At 53.1% G+C, this 17,676-nt stretch overlaps 1 long non-coding RNA gene across 1 annotated transcript; it reads left to right on the top strand.

Moving 5' to 3' along the window:
* Nucleotides 1–9,991: 9,991 nt before the first annotated feature.
* Nucleotides 9,992–11,131, top strand: LOC135176439 (uncharacterized). Its single transcript, XR_010302648.1, has 2 exons — nt 9,992–10,032; nt 10,510–11,131. It is a non-coding gene; the product is annotated as an uncharacterized LOC135176439 (long non-coding RNA).
* The last annotated feature ends 6,545 nt before the right edge of the window (nt 11,132–17,676 follow it).

Genomic DNA, 17,676 nt, shown 5'->3' with positions numbered 1-17,676 from the left:
GGGAGCAGGGGCAGGGCACCCGGGAGCAGGGGCAGGGCACCCGGGAGCAGGGGCAGGGCACCCGGGAGCAGGGGCAGGGCACCTGCCAAAGGAGCCCTGTGCAGGAGCTTGCATCTGCAGCATCAGGATGCATCAGGTTGGAAAGGACCCCTGAAGGTCATCCTGCCCGACCCTCCCCCCAACCCTGCAGTCAGCAGGGACATCTCCGACTAGATCAGGCTGCTTAAAGCCCCATCGAGTCTGACCTTGGCTGCAGCTTCCACCAGCTCTTGGAGGAGACCTATTGCAGCATTCCACCACCTTCCTTTGAACCAAAGAGACTCAAACCAAGCTGAAGCCGGGAGGGCTGCAGGCATTAATGAGCTGGAGGAGCAGCCAGGAGGCAGCAGTGATGTTCCCAGCCAGGCAACGTCATGTTTCACTGGGTGTGAATTAAAACCTTCCCTGATCAAACCTGCTGGGCTTGGGGTTTGGATTGTCTTTTTCCTCCTCCACTGCTTAGGTTGATTTGCTTCTTGTGTCACTCCTCCATCATTTCTCAACAGTCCAGGCTCACTGGAGAGGTTCCCAAAGACTGGAAGCTGGCCAAAGTGATGCCCATCCACGAGAAGGGCTGGAAGGATGAACTGGAAAATCATGGACCTGTCAGCCTGACCTTGGTGCCAGGCAAGGGCATGGAGCAGGCTGCTTTGAGTGCCACCACAAAGCACCTGCAGGATGGGCAAGGGACAGGCTGGATGGGTGGGCAGAGGACAATGGGATGAGACTGAACAAGGCCAAGGGCAGGGTTCTGCCCAGAGCTGAAGGGACAGCAGCAATTTCTCCTCCACCCAGGAGAGAAACACAGCCTGAGACTGATCCTTGGGCCAGCAGCACAGAACTGGCTCCAAGTTCTCCCTCACCAACTGGAGACTCAGTTAGTCTCCATCAGTGGGAAAATGGGAGCTGGATGCATCAGGAACTGGCTGTGTGGGGGCAAGAAGAGAGAAATTTGCTACTTGGGTATTGAGAAGGAAAACCTCAGAGTGATGGGAATGAGCCAACGCTCCCACAGGATTCCATGGAGCAGTCATGCATCCCTAATTCCCTGAGCCATGCATCCCTAATTCCCTGAGCCATGCAAGCAAAGAAGGAAGGAAATGACCCAAATTATGGGCTGGAAAAAAAAAAAAGGTCTAAATGGGTGTCTAAAAAATAAGGGAAATCATTTGTGGCCCTCAGTGAGGTCCTGGGGTATGAGGAATGCTGCTGCTGCTGGGGAAAAGCTTTCTCAGGTCAAGGGGTGCTGGGAGGGGTCGTGGAAGGACTTCAGCAGAACTGGTTGGTAGCTCTCCCATCAAATCCTGATGTGGAAATGGTTCTGGTAAGACCCCACCTGGAGTTCTGCATCCAGTTCTGGAGCCCCTGGGACGAGGGCTGTGGAGATGCTGGAGAGTGTCCAGAGCAGGGCCAGGAGGATGCTGAGAGGCTGCAGCAGCTCTGCTGTGAGCACAGCCTGAAAGAGTTGGGGCTGTGCAGGCTGGAGCAGAGGAGGCTCCCAGGGGACCTTCTTGTGGCCTTCCAGCATCTGAAGGGGGCTCCAAAAAAGCTGGGGAGGGACTTTTGAGGCTGTGAGGGAGTGTCAGGAGTGGGGGGACAGGAGCAAAGGCTCTCTGCACAGGGCAGATGCTCAAGTCCCCCACTCCCCCCCGTGCCTCTCTGCTGGACTCTCTGCAGCAGGTCCCTGTCCCTCCTGCCCTGGGGAGCCCCAAACTGGACACAGCATTGCAGCTGTGCTCTCAGCAGGGCAGAGCAGAGCAGAGGGGGAGCAGAACCTCCCCAGCCCTGCTGGCCACACTTCTGCTGCTGCCCCCCAGGCTGTCATTGGCTCTGTTGCCCACCAGGGCACATTGCTGGCCCATGCAGAACTTGCTGCCCACCAGCACCCCAAGCTCTTTCTCCAGGGAGCTGCTTTCCAGCAGGGCATCCCCAACCTGTGCTGGTGCCTCTTTCAGTACAGTAAGAGCCTCCTGGCTGCAAGGCTGCGCATCAGAGCAAAACTCAGCTTGTCTGTAGCCACGCTATGGGCAGGGTGAATAATCCTCCAGGCAGCTCTGGCTGTGAAAGCCTCGATGGAGATGGATTTCCACCAGCAACTGCAGGCAGCTGCTGACAAAGCAGATTCTGCCTGGCTGAACTGGCAGCAGTGTTCCTGGCAGCAGGGTTCACTCGCCAGCGGAAACCGCAGCGGCAGGGGGGTGCTGACGCAGCACTGGTTGGGCTGGGAGGTCCCCCTCCTGCTGGGGAGGTGGTCTGGGATGGGCTTCCTCAAGATTTTGTGTTCAGTGGGAAAAGATGGGATTGTAAGTTTGTGTTAGGCAGGAACACGTGAGCAGTTTTTATACTGACCGTGGAAATGGCAGGAGGTAGCAGCCCGGAATGGAGCTGCAGGATCCTTGCGGCTGCAGGGAGCTCCCAGGGGCAGCAACACCATGGAGGTAGGTGCATGGGTGGGTGGATAGATGGATGGGTTGATGACTGGATAGATGGATGAGTTGATAGGTAGATAGATAGTTAGATGGGTTGATAGATAGATGAGTTGATAGATGGATAGATAGATGGGTTGATTGATAGATAGGTTGATAGATGAGTTGGTAGATGGATGGATAGATGAGTTGATAGATAGATGGGTTGATAAATAGATAGGTAGATAGATTGATAGATGGATGGATTGATAAATGGATGGATAAACAGATGAGTTGATAGATGGATAGATAGATGTACAGATGGATGGATATATGGATAAACAGATAGATGAATGGATTGATAGATAGATGGATAGTTAGATGGGTGGGTTGATTGATAAATAGATAGGTGGGTTGATAGATGGATGGATAGGTGTACAGATGGATAGATAGATGAGTTGATTGATAGATTGGTTGATAGATAAAGAGATAGGAGGTTGATAGATGGATGGATTGATAAATGGATGGATAAACAGATGAGTTGATAGATAGATGTACAGATGGATGGATAAACAGATAGATGGATGGGTTGATAGATAGGTGGGTTGATAGATAGATGGATGGATGGGTTGATGCATAAATAGATAGGTGGGTTGATAGATGGATGGATAGTTGGATGGATGGATAAACAGATGAGTTGATAGATGATAGATAGGTGTACAGATGGATAGATAGATGAGTTGATTGATAGATTGGTTGATAGATAAATAGATAGGAGGTTGATAGATGGATAGATAGGTGGTTGATAGATAGATGGATTGATAAATGGATGGATAAACAGATGAGTTGATAGATGGATGGATAGGTGTACAGATGGATAGATAGATGAGTTGATTGATAGATTGGTTGATAGATAAATAGATAGGAGGTTGATAGATGGATAGATAGGTGGTTGATAGATGGATAGATAAATGGATGGATAAACAGATGAGTTGATAGATGGATAGATAGATGTACAGATGGATGGATAAACAGATGGATGGATTGATAGGTGGGTTGATAGATAAATGGATGGGTTGATGGATAAATAGATAGGTGGGTTGATAGATGAGTTGATAGATGGATGGATAGATAAATGGATGGATAAACAGATGAGTTGATAGATGATAGATAGGTGTACAGATGGATAGATAGATGAGTTGATTGATAGATTGGTTGATAGATAAATAGATAGGAGGTTGATAGATAGATGGATTGATAAATGGATGGATAAACAGATGAGTTGATAGATGTACAGATGGATGGATAAACAGATAGATGGATGGATTGATAGATAGGTGGGTTGATAGATAGGTGGATGGGTTGATGGATAAATAGATAGGTGGGTTGATAGATGAGTTGATAGATGGATGGATAGGTGTACAGATGGATAGATAGATGAGTTGATTGATAGATGGGAGGTTGATAGATAGATATAGGTGGATAGGTTGATAAATAGATAAGTGGGTTGATAGATGGATAGAGGAGCTGATTGATAGATAAGTGGATGGATAGTAAGATGGATGGATTGATAAATAGATAGTTGGGTTGATAAATGAATAGATGGATAGACAGATGAGCTGATAGATGGATGGGTTGATAGATAGATGGTTAGATGAATAAACAGATAGATGGATGGGATGATAGATAGATGGTTAGATGAATAGATAAACAGATAGATGGATGGGCTGAAAGATAAATAGGTGGTTAGATGAATAAACAGATAGATGGATGGATGAGTGGATAGACAGGTGGTTTAAAAGTGGTTTGGATGTGGTGCTTGGGGCCATGGTTTAGGGTGAGCCCTGTAGAGTAGAGCTCTGGGGTGGACTTGGGGATCCTGAGGGGCTTTGCCAACCTGACTGGTTCTGTGATTCTGTGACTCCTCACACTCCTCTTCCCAGGATATGGTAAGAGGGATTCATAGATTCGTGGAATGGTTTGGGTTGGAAGGGACCTTACAAGATCATTTAGTTGCAACTCCTCTGCTATGGGGCAAGGACACCTCCCACCAGCCCAGGTTGCTCAAAGCCTCATCCAACCTGGCCTTGAACACCTCCAGGGAGGGACCAGCCACAATCTCCCTGGGCAACCCCTTCCAGTATCTCCCCACCCTCACTGTCAAGATAATGATGGGTCCTGGCCCCACCTTGCTTGCTCAAATCAACCACCCCTGCCCAATCGATGCAGCTGGCACTGCCCCTGCAGACCTTTCCCAGCACAGCCACACTTTCCCCTGGCTTTCCTTCCTCATTAACCAATTCATTGCCCTTTCCTTCCCCACCCTACCGCTCTGACAGCTCTCCACATCCACCAGCTCCAACCTCTGGTGGAGCCTCCAGGCTTTCCCCACGTGGGGGTGCCATGAGGATAGGAATTGGGCTGCTGTGGGTGCAAGGCAAGAGGTCACACCTCAGCAGCTGTAGGGAAGAAAAACAGTCATGGATTGGGAAAAATCAGACTCAAACCCCAAGAAATTAGAGGGATGGGAGAGGGAAAAAGATTCCCAGAGCGTGCAGAGCACGCTCTGGGAATCTTTTTCCCTCTCCCATCCCTCTAATTTCTTGCTACCAACTCCACCAGAAGACCAAAAAAATCTCTCTCTGGAGCTTGTCCTAACCTGGCATGAATCAAAGAAACCTTCAAGTGGCTCTTAGGGAACCCAGAGGATGATGAATCAACCTCCTCCAGGTTAAACTAGAGCAGCATCCAGCTGGCTGCAGGGTGGGGGGGAATAGAAGTCCAAACTGTGCTGTCCCAAACCCTTCCAGGTCCTGCTTGGGCTTGTTCCACCACATGTTGGTGAAGGTTGGTGCCACCCAACCAGCTTTGTTCCTCGTGTTCTGCTATCTTGGCCTCTCCCCATTCTTCCCTTGTAATGTTTATTGTACCTGGAGGGGTGAGACTGGGATTAATCTCCATGAGAACAGGTTGAAAGAGTAAATATCTCCTAGCAGGGAGGGTTTGGCTGCTTGAGGAGCTTTGTTTTCCTCTCCCAGCTGGCAGCTTTCCTGCTCTTCTGCTGGTTGCTCCTCATCAGAGGTGAAGATCTGGTGGGGTCCAGGGAGGCAGGAGGCATCCACTGGTAAAATACTGGAACAGGTTGCCCAGGGATTGTGGTTGAGACCCCCCCCAGGGTCTGGAGACATTCAGGATCAGACTGGATGTGGCCCTGAGCAGCTTGAACTGGTTGAAGGTGTCCCTGCTGACTGCAGGGGGTTTGGACAAGATGACCTTGGAGGGTCCTTTCTAACTCAGTGCCACCTGTGAAGCTGTGGAAGTGAAGCAGGACTCAGTCTCTGCCCTTCATCCCATCCCAGCATGGGACCATGGCTGGTTCCAGGTCTATCCAGGAGGTACTTCTTGGTGGTTTCACACGGAGGTGACCTCCCTGCTGCTGTAAATCAGGTAAGTCTCAGCCCAGCCTTCCACTGGGAGCAGATGTGGGGAGAAGAGAGTTGTTATGTCATAGAATGGGCTGGGTTGGAAGGGACCTCCTAAGCTCATCCAGTCCAACCTCTCCTGCAGTCAGCAGAGACATCCTAGTTTGGGTTGGAAGGGACCTCCAAAGCTCAGCCAGTTCCAAGCCCCTGCCATAGGCAGGGACACCTCCCACTAGAGCAGGTCACTCAAGGTCTCATCCAACCTGGTCTTGAACACCTCCAGGGAGGTTGTGGAGGACAGAAGCACAGAATCTGATCTTTGATCAGATTCTGTGCTTCTGTCCTCCACAGCCTCCCTGAGCAACCTGTGCCAGTGTCTCACCACCCTCACTGCAAACAACTTCTTCCTAACATCCACTTTCAATCTCTCCTCTGCCAGTCCAAACCCATTCCTCCTCCTCCTGTCATTACCAGCCCTTGTCAATAGTCCCTCCCCAGCCCTCCTGTAGGTCCCCTTCAGACCCTGGAAGGCCACTCCAAGGTCTCATCCAAGCCTTCTCTCCGGGCTGCAGAGCCCAAACTCTCTCAGCCTGTCCTCATCAGCATCTTGGTGGCCTCCTCTGGACTGGCTCCAACAATTCCATGTCCTGCTTGTGCTGGGGGCTCCAGAACTGCCCCCAGGACTGCAGGTGGGGTGTGAGGAGAGCAGAGCCAAGGGGCAGAATCACCTCCCTTGCCCTGTGCCCACACTGCTCTTGCTGCAGCCCAGCACAGGGTTGCATTTCAGGTTGCTTAGAGCCCCTATGATTGTATGATCAGTGTTTGCTGCCCTGCTTGTCTCCAGCTCTCCAAGCCCTGCTGCTGCCAGCTCTGCCTTATGCAGGAGCACATCAGGACGGGGCTGTCCCTTCCCTTGTCCCTCCTGCAAGAGTTGAGCAGGGTTTGCATTCCTGCCATGACCTCCCCTGGCCCTTCCTGCGTCACAGCAGCTCTCCCCCACCTCGTGCTAATGAGTAACCTGAAACTTGCTGGAGCACATTTCTGTCCTCTGTCCCCAGGCTGGACACATCCCTGCCTGCTTGGGCCCTGGCTGGTTTTATCTGTGAGCAGATGAAGCTGGTGAAAGGCCTGGAGCACAAACCCTGTGAGGAGAGGCTGAGGGAGCTGGAGGTGTGCAGCCTGCAGCAGAGGAGGCTCAGGGCAGAGCTCATTGCTGCCTGCAGCTGCCTGCAGGGAGGCTGTAGCCAGGTGGGGTTGGGCTCTGCTGCCAGGCAAGCAGCAAGAGCAGAAGGGGCCAGAGTCTGAAGCTGTGGCAGGGCAGGTCTAGGCTGGATGTGAGGAGGAAGTTCCTGGCAGAGAGAGTGATTGGCACTGGAATGGGCTGCCCAGGGAGGTGGTGGAGTGGCCGTGGCTGGAGGTGTTCTTGCCAAGCCTGGCTGGGGCACTTAGTGCCATGGTCTGGTTGGTTGGGCAGGGCTGGGTGCTAGGTTGGGCTGGCTGAGCCTGGAGCTCTCTTCCCACCTGCTTGATTCTATGATTCTCTCTTCCTACAGCCAGGGCCAGCTGAAGGGAGAAGTGATGTCCTGCCAGCAGATGAGGTCCTCCAACCCCAAAGGTTCCCATCTTTGAAGCCCAGCAGAAGAGTTCAGCCAAAGGAAACTGTTTGCCTTGGGGTCCTGGATGCATCCTGAGACCCTGCAAGGACTTTTCCCAGGACCTCCTCCAAACAAAAGATGATTCTGGTCAGCCTCTTCCTGGCACTGTGCCCCCCAGGCCCAATTCTACCTTTGCATGATGCTGCTTTCTCCACTACTCAAGCAAGGATTGAACCAAGAGAATTTCCTCCTTTATAACTTATTTTCCTGCTGCTTCAGGCCAACCTTTCTCTCTCTTCCTTTGGGAAATGCTGCTCTGTGGTTCCTTTTCCTCTGTTTCAGACCCAGTGGAACTAGATGATCCTCATGGTCCCTTCCAACCCTCACTGATGCTATTAAAGGGATAGCTCCCAGCACTGAATATCACACCCAGTGGCAGAGAAGTGAAGCCATGCTCATGTTCTGCTTGCTTGAACAGGAATCTGTAGGACCAAGAGAATCCTTACAAGGAAGGATTCCATCACTGGTGGTTCCTCCAGGGCAGTGCTGACCTCTGGGTGTCACTCAGGGAGAGAAACCAGAGACAAAGCCACATTGGGTACCAGAGTGTGGTTGTTGACTGGACTCTGCTCCAGAGGAAACAGCTGGAAGGAGTCAGGAGACAGCATAGAATGGGAGGAGTTGGAAGTCAGTGAGTCCAACCCTCCTGCCAAAGCAGGGTGACCTAGGACAGGTCATAGAATGGTTTAGGTTGGAAGGGACCTCAGGTCACACAGAAACATCTAGATGGGCCTTGAAAGTCTTCAGAGGAGGAGATGCCCATCCCTGGGAGAGTTACTCCTCTTCTGCCAAGGCTAGGGAGGAAGTGAAACTCAGCTTGGAGAGCTGAAGTGTGACTTGAGCCAGGCTCAGCAATTTTGCTCCCCACTTGGTGGAAGTGCCTGGCACAGTTCAAGAGGCTGAGCGCTGGGCTGAGAGCTGGACCTTGGCTCTCAGAAGGTGAAGTGAAACCTCCTTTGCAAAGGGGAAGCACTGGGAGAAGCCTGCTGATGTGTCTGCAGCTGCTTCCACTTTGAGCTCCTGCTCAGCTGCATCACTCTTTACAGACACCACTCAAGTGTGGAATGGGGGTTGGGAAGGGCCTTTCAAGGTCATCCAGCCCAACCCCCACCCTGCAGCCAGCAGGGACACCTGCACCTACAGCAGGTGGCTCAGAGCCCTAAACAACCTGACCTGAGATGGTTCCAGGGATGGGCATCTCCCACCCCTCTGGGCCACCTGGGACAGCTTCCTTCCATCCTTTCCTTCCCCCTCCCCCCCAATCTTCCTCTTTCCACCTCCCTCCTTTGAGCACCATCTCCTCATTTCCATCATATCTGCCCCTTTCCCACCCCACACTGCACTTCCTCCTTTTATTCCCCCGTCCCAGAGCACCTGGGTGCTGTTGGAGTCTCCTCTGTCCTGGCTTAGTTCAGCTATAGCAGTATAAAGAGACATAAACTACTAGAGAAAGAATATAACAACCTTAAGGAAGAAGAGCAAGCAAAGAGCAAGCAAAGAGCAAGCAAAGAGCAAGCAAAGAGCAAGCAAAGAGCAAGCAAAGAGCAAGCAAAGAGCAAGCAAAGAGCAAGCAAAGAGCAAGCAAAGAGCAAGCAAAGAGCAAGCAAAGAGCAAGCAAAGAGCAAGCAAAGAGCAAGCAAAGAGCAAGCAAAGAGCAAGCAAAGAGCAAGCAAAGAGCAAGCAAAGAGCAAGCAAAGAGCAAGCAAAGAGCAAGCAAAGAGCAAGCAAAGAGCAAGCAAAGAGCAAGCAAAGAGCAAGCAAAGAGCAAGCAAAGAGCAAGCAAAGAGCAAGCAAAGAGCAAGCAAAGAGCAAGCAAAGAGCAAGCAAAGAGCAAGCAAAGAGCAAGCAAAGAGCAAGCAAAGAGCAAGCAAAGAGCAAGCAAAGAGCAAGCAAAGAGCAAGCAAAGAGCAAGCAAAGAGCAAGCAAAGAGCAAGCAAAGAGCAAGCAAAGAGCAAGCAAAGAGCAAGCAAAGAGCAAGCAAAGAGCAAGCAAAGAGCAAGCAAAGAGCAAGCAAAGAGCAAGCAAAGAGCAAGCAAAGAGCAAGCAAAGAGCAAGCAAAGAGCAAGCAAAGAGCAAGCAAAGAGCAAGCAAAGAGCAAGCAAAGAGCAAGCAAAGAGCAAGCAAAGAGCAAGCACTTCCAGGCATAAAGCTCTTGATGCTCCACTGAAATGATGTTAACTTACCCATTGCTGCTGTTCTATGGCCTGTCCCAGGAATGTTCTCCTCTCCCCTGTGTCTGAGCTAGAAAATCATCTCAAACAGCCACATCCTTCCTGCCCACTCCCCTTTTGAACCTGGGTGCTATTGGAGGCTCCTCCCAGCCCAGCTGTGACCACTTTGCCCTCCCTGCCCACTCCCCTTTTGAACCTGGGTGCTATTGGAGGCTCCTCCCAGCCCAGCTGTGACCACTTTGCCCTCCCTGCCCACTCCCCTTTTTAATGGGCCCCAGGAAAGGCAGCAGCCCTAAGCTGTGCCCAACTGGGCAGAGGGATCCTCCTCCTAGCATCACTGGTGAGTGCTCATGGTGCACACTGGGTGAATGGGAGTGGGATCTTAAAGGCTGGGGGGCCTTGGTGGCCCCCCAGCTAGGTAGGAATAGACTTGATGATCACCCTAACATCACCTCTGGGTGCTGGCTGGGTCTCTTTACTTAGGCTGAGCTCCTCTTCTCTTCAGCTGCTTCTTTCTGCTCACTTAGCTGAACTGGAAGCTCATGGGGGAGTAGTTTGTCCTGTCATAGAATTGTTTGGGTTGTAAAAGCCCTCCAAGATCACAGACCCCCAACCTTCAACCCACCACCACCATAGCCATTAAACCATGTCCCAAAGTGCCATAGCCCCACACAGCTTTCTCCTCAACCCCTTCCAGCCCTACAAGGCCACCAGAAAGTCTCTCTGCAGCTTTCTCTTCTCCAGGCTGAGCACTCCCAGCAGAGCTCTTTCAGTCCTCCCAGTATGGTTGTGACCTTCTCTGGCCCTTTTCCAACAGGTTCCTGCCATTGCTGTGCTGAGCACTGCAGGGGAGGTCTGAAGTACTCCAAGAGATGAGCTCTCACCTCCTCCAGGATGCTCAGACCTGCTCAGTGCACTTCAGCCAGGATGCAGAGAGTGCTGCTGAAATCAAGAAGTGGGGAGAGAAATGTTTGCAGCAAGCAGGAGACCCTCAAGCATCCAAAGGAAGGAACACAGCCAAGGCCAGGTTGATTTCCTACTGGGAACCACCCTGAGCTTGGCATTGCATCCAACCACAGTGCCATGGAGAACTGGAGAAGGGGCTAAAGCCTGGGCCCCACAGGAGGGAGGGCAAAGCTGCAGTGGTTTCTCCTGCCCACATGTCCATGTTCAGACACAGGGAGAGGTTCTGCAGTCAGGTCCAAGACAATGTAAGATGGAGCAACACATCTGAGTAGGTCATGGAGACCTCCTGAATCCACTGAAGCCCTACCCATGGCCATCAAACCCACGTCTCTAAGTGCCATGGCTACAGGTTTCTGGAGTGCTTTCAGGCATGGGAACTCCAGCACCTCCCTGGGCAGCCTGTGCCAATCCCTGACCACTCTTGCAGCAAAGGAATTTTCCCTCCTCTCCAACCTAACCCTCCCCTGGCACAAGTTCAGGTCATTTCCTCTCACCCTATCGCTTGATATTGGAGAGCCCAACCCCCACCTGGCTCCAACCTCCTTTCAGGGAGCAGTGGAGGGCAATGAGGTCTCTCCCTCCTCCAGCCTCCTTTTCTGCAGTCCCAGCTGCCTCAGCCCCTCCTCATAAGAGCTGCTCTCCAGAACCCTCACCAGCTTCACGCTCCTCCTGCCAACAACATCTCAGTGGCACTGAACAAACTCAGGTTCAGGTGTGGTGACTGAAGAGCTGCTGGCTTTAGAGGTCACAAGCAGACAGGCAGCTCCTCCACATCAGAAGTACCAGAGAATGGTAGGGCTTGGAAGGGACCTCTGAGCCCATCAACTCCAGCAGAATTGGTCTGAGTTGGAAGGGACCTCCAGAGCTCATCCAGTCCAACCTCCTCTGTGGTCAGCAGAGACATCCTCAACTAGATCAGTCCTGTTGACCCTCTCCCTGGATATCTCCAGGGATGGAGCCTCAACTACCTCTTTGGGCAACCTGTTCCAGTGTTCCATCACCCTCATCAACATCCTATTGCTGTCTACAAGTACCTGCAGGGAGGCTGTAGCCAGGTGGGGTTGGGCTCTGCTGCCAGGCAAGCAGCAACAGAACAAGGGGCCAGAGTCTGAAGCTGTGGCAGGGCAGGTCTGGGCTGGATGTGAGGAGAAAGTTGTTGGCAGAGAGAGTGATTGACATTGGAATGGGCTGCCCAGGGAGGTGGTGGAGTGGCTGTGGCTGGAGGTGTTGCAGCCAAGCCTGGCTGGGGCACTTAGTGCCATGGTCTGGTTGGTTGGGCAGGGCTGGGTGTTAGGCTGGGCTGGCTGAGCCTGGAGCTCTCTTCCCACCTGCTTGATTCTCTGATCCCAGTTTGGTTTCCTCTAGGAAGAGCCAAGGTTGTGTGCACTGGAGCTGTTTCCAGAGCAAAGCAGAGTGCAGGAGGTGAAGCCAATCAGGGCAGTCACAGAATCCCACAATGGGCTGGGTTGGGAAGGACTTTAAAGACCACCTAAGTGCAAGAGAGGGGCAGGGACACCTTCCACTAGCCCAGCTTGCTCAGAGCCCCATTCAACCTGGCCTTGAACACTCCCTGGGAGAGGACATTAAGGGAGTGGAGAGCCTGAGGGAGCTGAGGCTTGGAGAAGAGGAGACTGAAGGAGAATTCTGTGTCCAGTTCTGTGCCCCTCAGGTCAAGAAGGAGCTCAGGGAACTGCTCGAGAGAGCACAGCATGGAGCCACAAAGCTGCTGAAGGCAGTGGAAGATCTTCCTCAGGAGGAGAGCCTGAGGGAGCTGGGGCTTGGAGGAGCCTGAGAGCTGCCCTCATTGCTGCTGCTGATGTGCAGGCTGAGTGCCCAGAGGCTGCAGCCAGGCTCTGCTGGGTGATGCCCAAAGCCAGCCCAAGGGGCACTGAGTGGAAGTTGAGGCATAGGAAGTTCCATGGAAGCACCTCCAGGGATGGAGCCTCAACCACCTCCCTGCCAACACAAGTGCACCTAAGCAACTGTCCCACAGGAACACATCCAGGTGGGTTTTGACTGTCTCCAGAGATGAAGCTGCTGTTTCCCAGAGCCCTTTGCTTTCCCTGCTCCCAGCTCCTTGCTGGTGCTGTGCAAGGCTGTGTTACTCCAGGAAGTGTTGGTAGGTTACGGTGGCAAACAAGAGAATCCACTCACCAAACCCACTCTTACACAATCACCACTCTGCAGAGAGAGTTTGCACCTCTGAGTCACAGGGGAAATGAATCAAGGATTGATCTTTGTGTTGCTTTTTAACACCATGAAGGGTTCAACCCTTTCACTTTGCCCTCTCACCCATGTGGATCTTGCCTCCGGAATGTCCCAGCAGCCAGAGGCATCAGTGTGAGCCTTGTCCTGCTCCTCCAGCCTGCAGAGGGAAGGGGCACATCTGGAGATGCAGCTGAGCTTGAAAAAGCTCAGCCAGAAAGGTTGGACCTGGACCTGAGTGAATTTGTGCTGAGGAACCCAAGAGCTCATAGCAGAGAGAGCAGCTCTGTAGCACATGAGCTGAAGGAGAAAGCAGGAGCTGGAAACATCTGGAAGCACAACACCAGAGTAGGCTGCCCAGAGAGGTTGTGGAATCTTCTCTGGGGAGGTTCCAACCCCTTCTGTCCTCTCTAGATCACTGGGGGATGAAGGGCTGGAAAGCAGCCCTGTGGAGAAGGGCTTGGGGGTGCTGCTGGGTGAAATGCTGGGCAGGAGATGGCACCAAACACTGCCAGCCGTGGCCTGGGCTGATCCCCAGCAGCAGGGGCAGGGAGGGGATTCTGTCCCTGTGCTCTGTGCTGCTGAGACCTCCCCTGCAGTGCTGGGGCAGCTCTGGGGTGCTCAGCACAGGCAGGGACCTGCTGGAGCAGGGCCAGAGGAGGGCACAGCCATGCTGGGGGAGCTCAGGCTGGGACAGTTGGGGGTGTGCAGTCTGGAGAAGAGAAGGCTCCAAGGAGACCTTCTGGTGGCCTTGCAGTGCCCCCAGAAAGATGAGGGCAATTGCTACAGCAGGGCAACGAGGGATGGTTTGAAAGTCAAAGAGAGACATCCAGACTGGGTTGAGGGAAGAGATGTTTTGTGTTGAGGGTGATGAGACCCCCACCAGAGATTGCCCAGAGACAGGAGAGGTTCCCCATCCCTGGCACCATTCCAGGTCAGGTTGTTTGGGGCTCTGAGCAACCTGCTCTAGTTGGGGATGTCCCTGCTGACTGCAGGAGGGTTGAAGTGGATGCTCTGCAAGTTCCCTCCCAAACCAACCATACTGAGATTCCATGCAGCTAAGGCATCCAACCCAAGGTTTTCCACCCTTGCCTTCTGCTGCTGCTGCTCCCTTCGTGAGCACGTTTCTACTGCTGATGTTTTGCTTTGCTGCATGCCCAAACTCCCCCAAAATATTAATGCAGGGTTGGCTGCATGCAGGAGAATTTCTGACTCATTGGCTGTGCCCAGTTCAGCTGCTGAACACAGCAGCTCCTAACTCAGGCTGGGACACGATGGGGAGCCCTGCACCTGGGAACGCCCTGAGCATGGAACCAAGCAGGATGGAAGAGAGCTCCAAGCTCAGCCAGCCCAACCTAGCACCCAGCCCTGCCCAACCAACCAGACCATGGCACTAAGTGCCCCAGCCAGGCTTGGCTGCAACACCTCCAGGGATGGCAACTCCACCACCTCCCTGGGCAGCCCATTCCAGTGCCAATCACTCTCTCTGCCAACAACTTCCTCCTCACATCCAGCCTAGACCTGCTCTGGCACAACTTGAGGCTGTGTCCCCTTCTTCTGTTGCTGCTTGCCTGGCAGAACCCCACCTGGCTACAGCCTCAACCCTGGATATATTTAAGGGTGGTGTGCCCCTGGCACAACTTGAGGCCACTTCTTCTTCTCCTATCACTGAATGAATCCAAGCTGTAGCTGTAGTCACAGTGAGACTGGCACCATGGAGGAGCCATGGCTAGGTTGGATGAGGCTCTGAGCAACCTGATCTAGTTGAAGATATCCTACTCAGCACAGGGGGTTTGGACTAGCTGACCTTTAAAGGTCCCCTCCAACCCAATCCATTCTGTGCTTCCATGACCACCACCACGCCAGGGATTCCCCAGCCCACACTGCCCATCCCATGGCATGTAGGAAGAGGCAGGTCACTGTAGCCCAAAATAGTTGCCTCATTAGAAAGGGAAGGTTGGTGGAGAGCCAATGCAGAGGGCTTCATGAGAACAGGAGGTTCCCCTGCTGCTGCAGGAAGGTGACTGACTCACTCCTATGGAAACTGGAAGGGCTGGGGGAGAAGCAAATCCCTCTCCCTGGCAGCCACCTATCTGCAGGCAGATCTCCATCCACTTCCCTTGCTCCTCCAAATATTTATTCCTAAGCTTTCTTTTTTTTTCCTTCTTCTTATCAGGTGGTCCAATGTAGCCTGAAAATCAGAGAGCCCCAAAGGTCCTCCCTGTGGCTCCAAGCAAGGCCTTTCCCTGGTCACCCCCATGAATGATGCATTGGAAGGGGGAGAACCTGGCTGGAGACACCAGGAAACACCTGCAAGGGCTTGGCTAAGGGAAGGGTTTTCCTCCTGGGCTTTTCCAACCAGGAAGAGGCAAATCCCTGTGTGGTGGTGAGCTGGCTTGATGCTTCCATGTGAGTCTGTGGAGCAGTTTTAATGACAGCTACCACCTGGAGGGTAAATCCCTGGTCAGCCACGTCCAGGATGCCCAGCAGGGTTAGGGAGGTTCTGCTCCCCCTCTGCTCTGCTCTGCCCTGCTGAGAGCACAGCTGCAATGCTGTGGCCAGTTTGGGGCTCCCCAGGGCAGGAGGGACAGGGACCTGCTGCAGAGAGTCCAGCAGAGAGGCACGGGGGGGAGTGGGGGACTTGAGCATCTGCCCTGTGCAGAGAGCCTGAGAGCCCTGGGGCTGCTTAGGCTGCAGGAGAGAAGGCTGAGAGGAGCTCTGCTCAATGTCTCTCCCTAGCTGAGGGGTGGGTGTCAAGTGGAGGGGGCCAAGCTGTTTTGGGGGGTGCAGAGCAAGAAGCCAAGGAGCAATGGATGCAGAGTGGATCCCTCAGCTTGGCAAGAGGCAATGAGTTCTCTCCATGGATGTCTTCAAGCCCTGCCATGATGCCAGCCTAAGAGGCACTGACCCAAGGAGTTCATGGCTTTGGTGTGAGTTTGCAGGGTTGAATTCAGGTGGCAGCTGACAAAAAAGTTGGACCTGGTTATCTATTGGTGTCAGCAAAACTCCCTGGCACTCACCCAGCTTGAGACAGAGGCTTAGGGCTCAGCACAGAGGAGCTACAACAGGCCAGGCCATGGTGCTGCTCCTTCACTGCCGTGTCTCAGCACCTTCAGCCTGATCTTGGTTTGTTTAGGATTCCCTGGTCAGAGGATGAGAAGTAATTCAGGTTGGAAAGGACCTCAGGAGGTCTCCAATCTAACCTCCTGCTCATGGCAGGGGCAGCTCTGGGGTGAAACCAGAGTTGTGCAGGGCTCTATTCAGTTGGCTCCTGAAAAGCTTCAAGGATGGAGGTTGCACAACCTGCCCATGGTGGAACAGTTCCTCCTTATGTGGTGTTGGTGGCACTGGCAGACAGTCAAGGCTCACCCAAGCAGGGCTCCTTGGCCTTTATCTCAGGAAGAGAACAAAGGCAGGGAAGTGATGGGGCACTTAGTGCCACGGTCTGGTTGATGGAATAGGACTGGATGAGCTCAGAGGTCTCTTCCAACCTGCTTGATTCTATGATCCCAAGGGACAACCACCACCAATTCTCCTGGAAAACCCCTTGGGACCAGAAGCATCCCTGGGAGACAGAGGGAAGGAGCTCTTCCACTGAAAGTATGGCAGAGGCTGCCTCATCCTGACTAGGTTTGGTCCATCCAGCTGCAAAAATATGATGCTGCTGTAAAGGTTTCTGTCTCTGCTCAGAGGACTCACTTCAGGTCCTGCTTCCTCTCTTCTCCACCTTCTGCACCACGAACTGTCTTTCCCTGGGGCTAAAGACATCAAGGCACCATCATGAGGTTCAATAAGGCAAAGTGCAAGGTCCTGGACCTGGGTCAGGGCAATCCTCATTAGCAATGCAGGCTGAGGGGGGGATGAGGTTGAGAGCTGCTCTGCAGAGAAGGACTTGGGAGTGCTGGTGGAGGAGAAGCTGGACAGGAGGCAGCAACGGGCACTGGCAGCACAGAAGGTCAAGGGCAGCCTGGGCTGCAGCCAAAGCAGTGTGGGCAGAGCTGGAGAGAGAGAGGATCCTGCACCTCTGCTCTGCTGAGACCTCACCTGCAGGGCTGTGTCCAGGTCTGGAGCCCTCAAGGAAGGACATGGACGTGATGGAAGGGGTCCAGATGTAAGTCACAAAGATGATCAGAGGGCTGAAGAACCTCTGCTGTGAGGCCATGTTGGGAGAGTTGGAGCTGTGCAGCTTGGAGAAGAGAAGGCTGCAAGGAGACCTCAAACCTGCACTTCAACATCTGCAGGGGAGCCCCAGGCAGGCTGGGGAGGGACTGTTCAGAAGGGCCTGGGGTGATAGGATGAGGGGCAATGGTTTGGAGCTGGAGCAGGGCAGATACAGGTTGGACATCACAGAAGCACTCAGGGTTGGAAGGGACCAGAAGCATCATCTGGTTCTCACCCTCCTGCCATGGGCAGGGACATCCTACCCTAGAGCAGGCTGGCCAGATCTAGGAGAAGCTCTGCACCAGGAGGGTGGTGGAACCCTGCCACAGGCTGCCCAGGGATGTTGTGCAGACATTCAAAGTCAAACTTGATGGAGCCCTGGGCAGCCTGATCTAGTCAGAAGTGGCCCTGCTGAGTGCAGGATGCTGCACAAAGTGACCTCTGAGGGTCCCTTCCAGCCCAAAGTGTTCTGTGATGTTATGACTTCACTTCCCCTCCCTCCTTGCCTCTACATCTGCTGCTCCTCAGGCACAATTTATCCTTCAGCTAGAGACGACCTGACCAACCCTCACTCCATCAGCACTCAGTGGCTCCACTCCTGTTTAGCTTGGAAGCCCTTTCCTTTGATTCCAGGGCTTGTCTTGGCAAAATC

Source organism: Pogoniulus pusillus, chromosome 6 (assembly GCF_015220805.1).
Source record: "Pogoniulus pusillus isolate bPogPus1 chromosome 6, bPogPus1.pri, whole genome shotgun sequence".
NCBI classification, from domain to species: domain Eukaryota; kingdom Metazoa; phylum Chordata; class Aves; order Piciformes; family Lybiidae; genus Pogoniulus; species Pogoniulus pusillus.
Note: the sequence above shows the minus strand (reverse complement) of the source record. Positions and strands in the feature narration are given on the sequence as shown.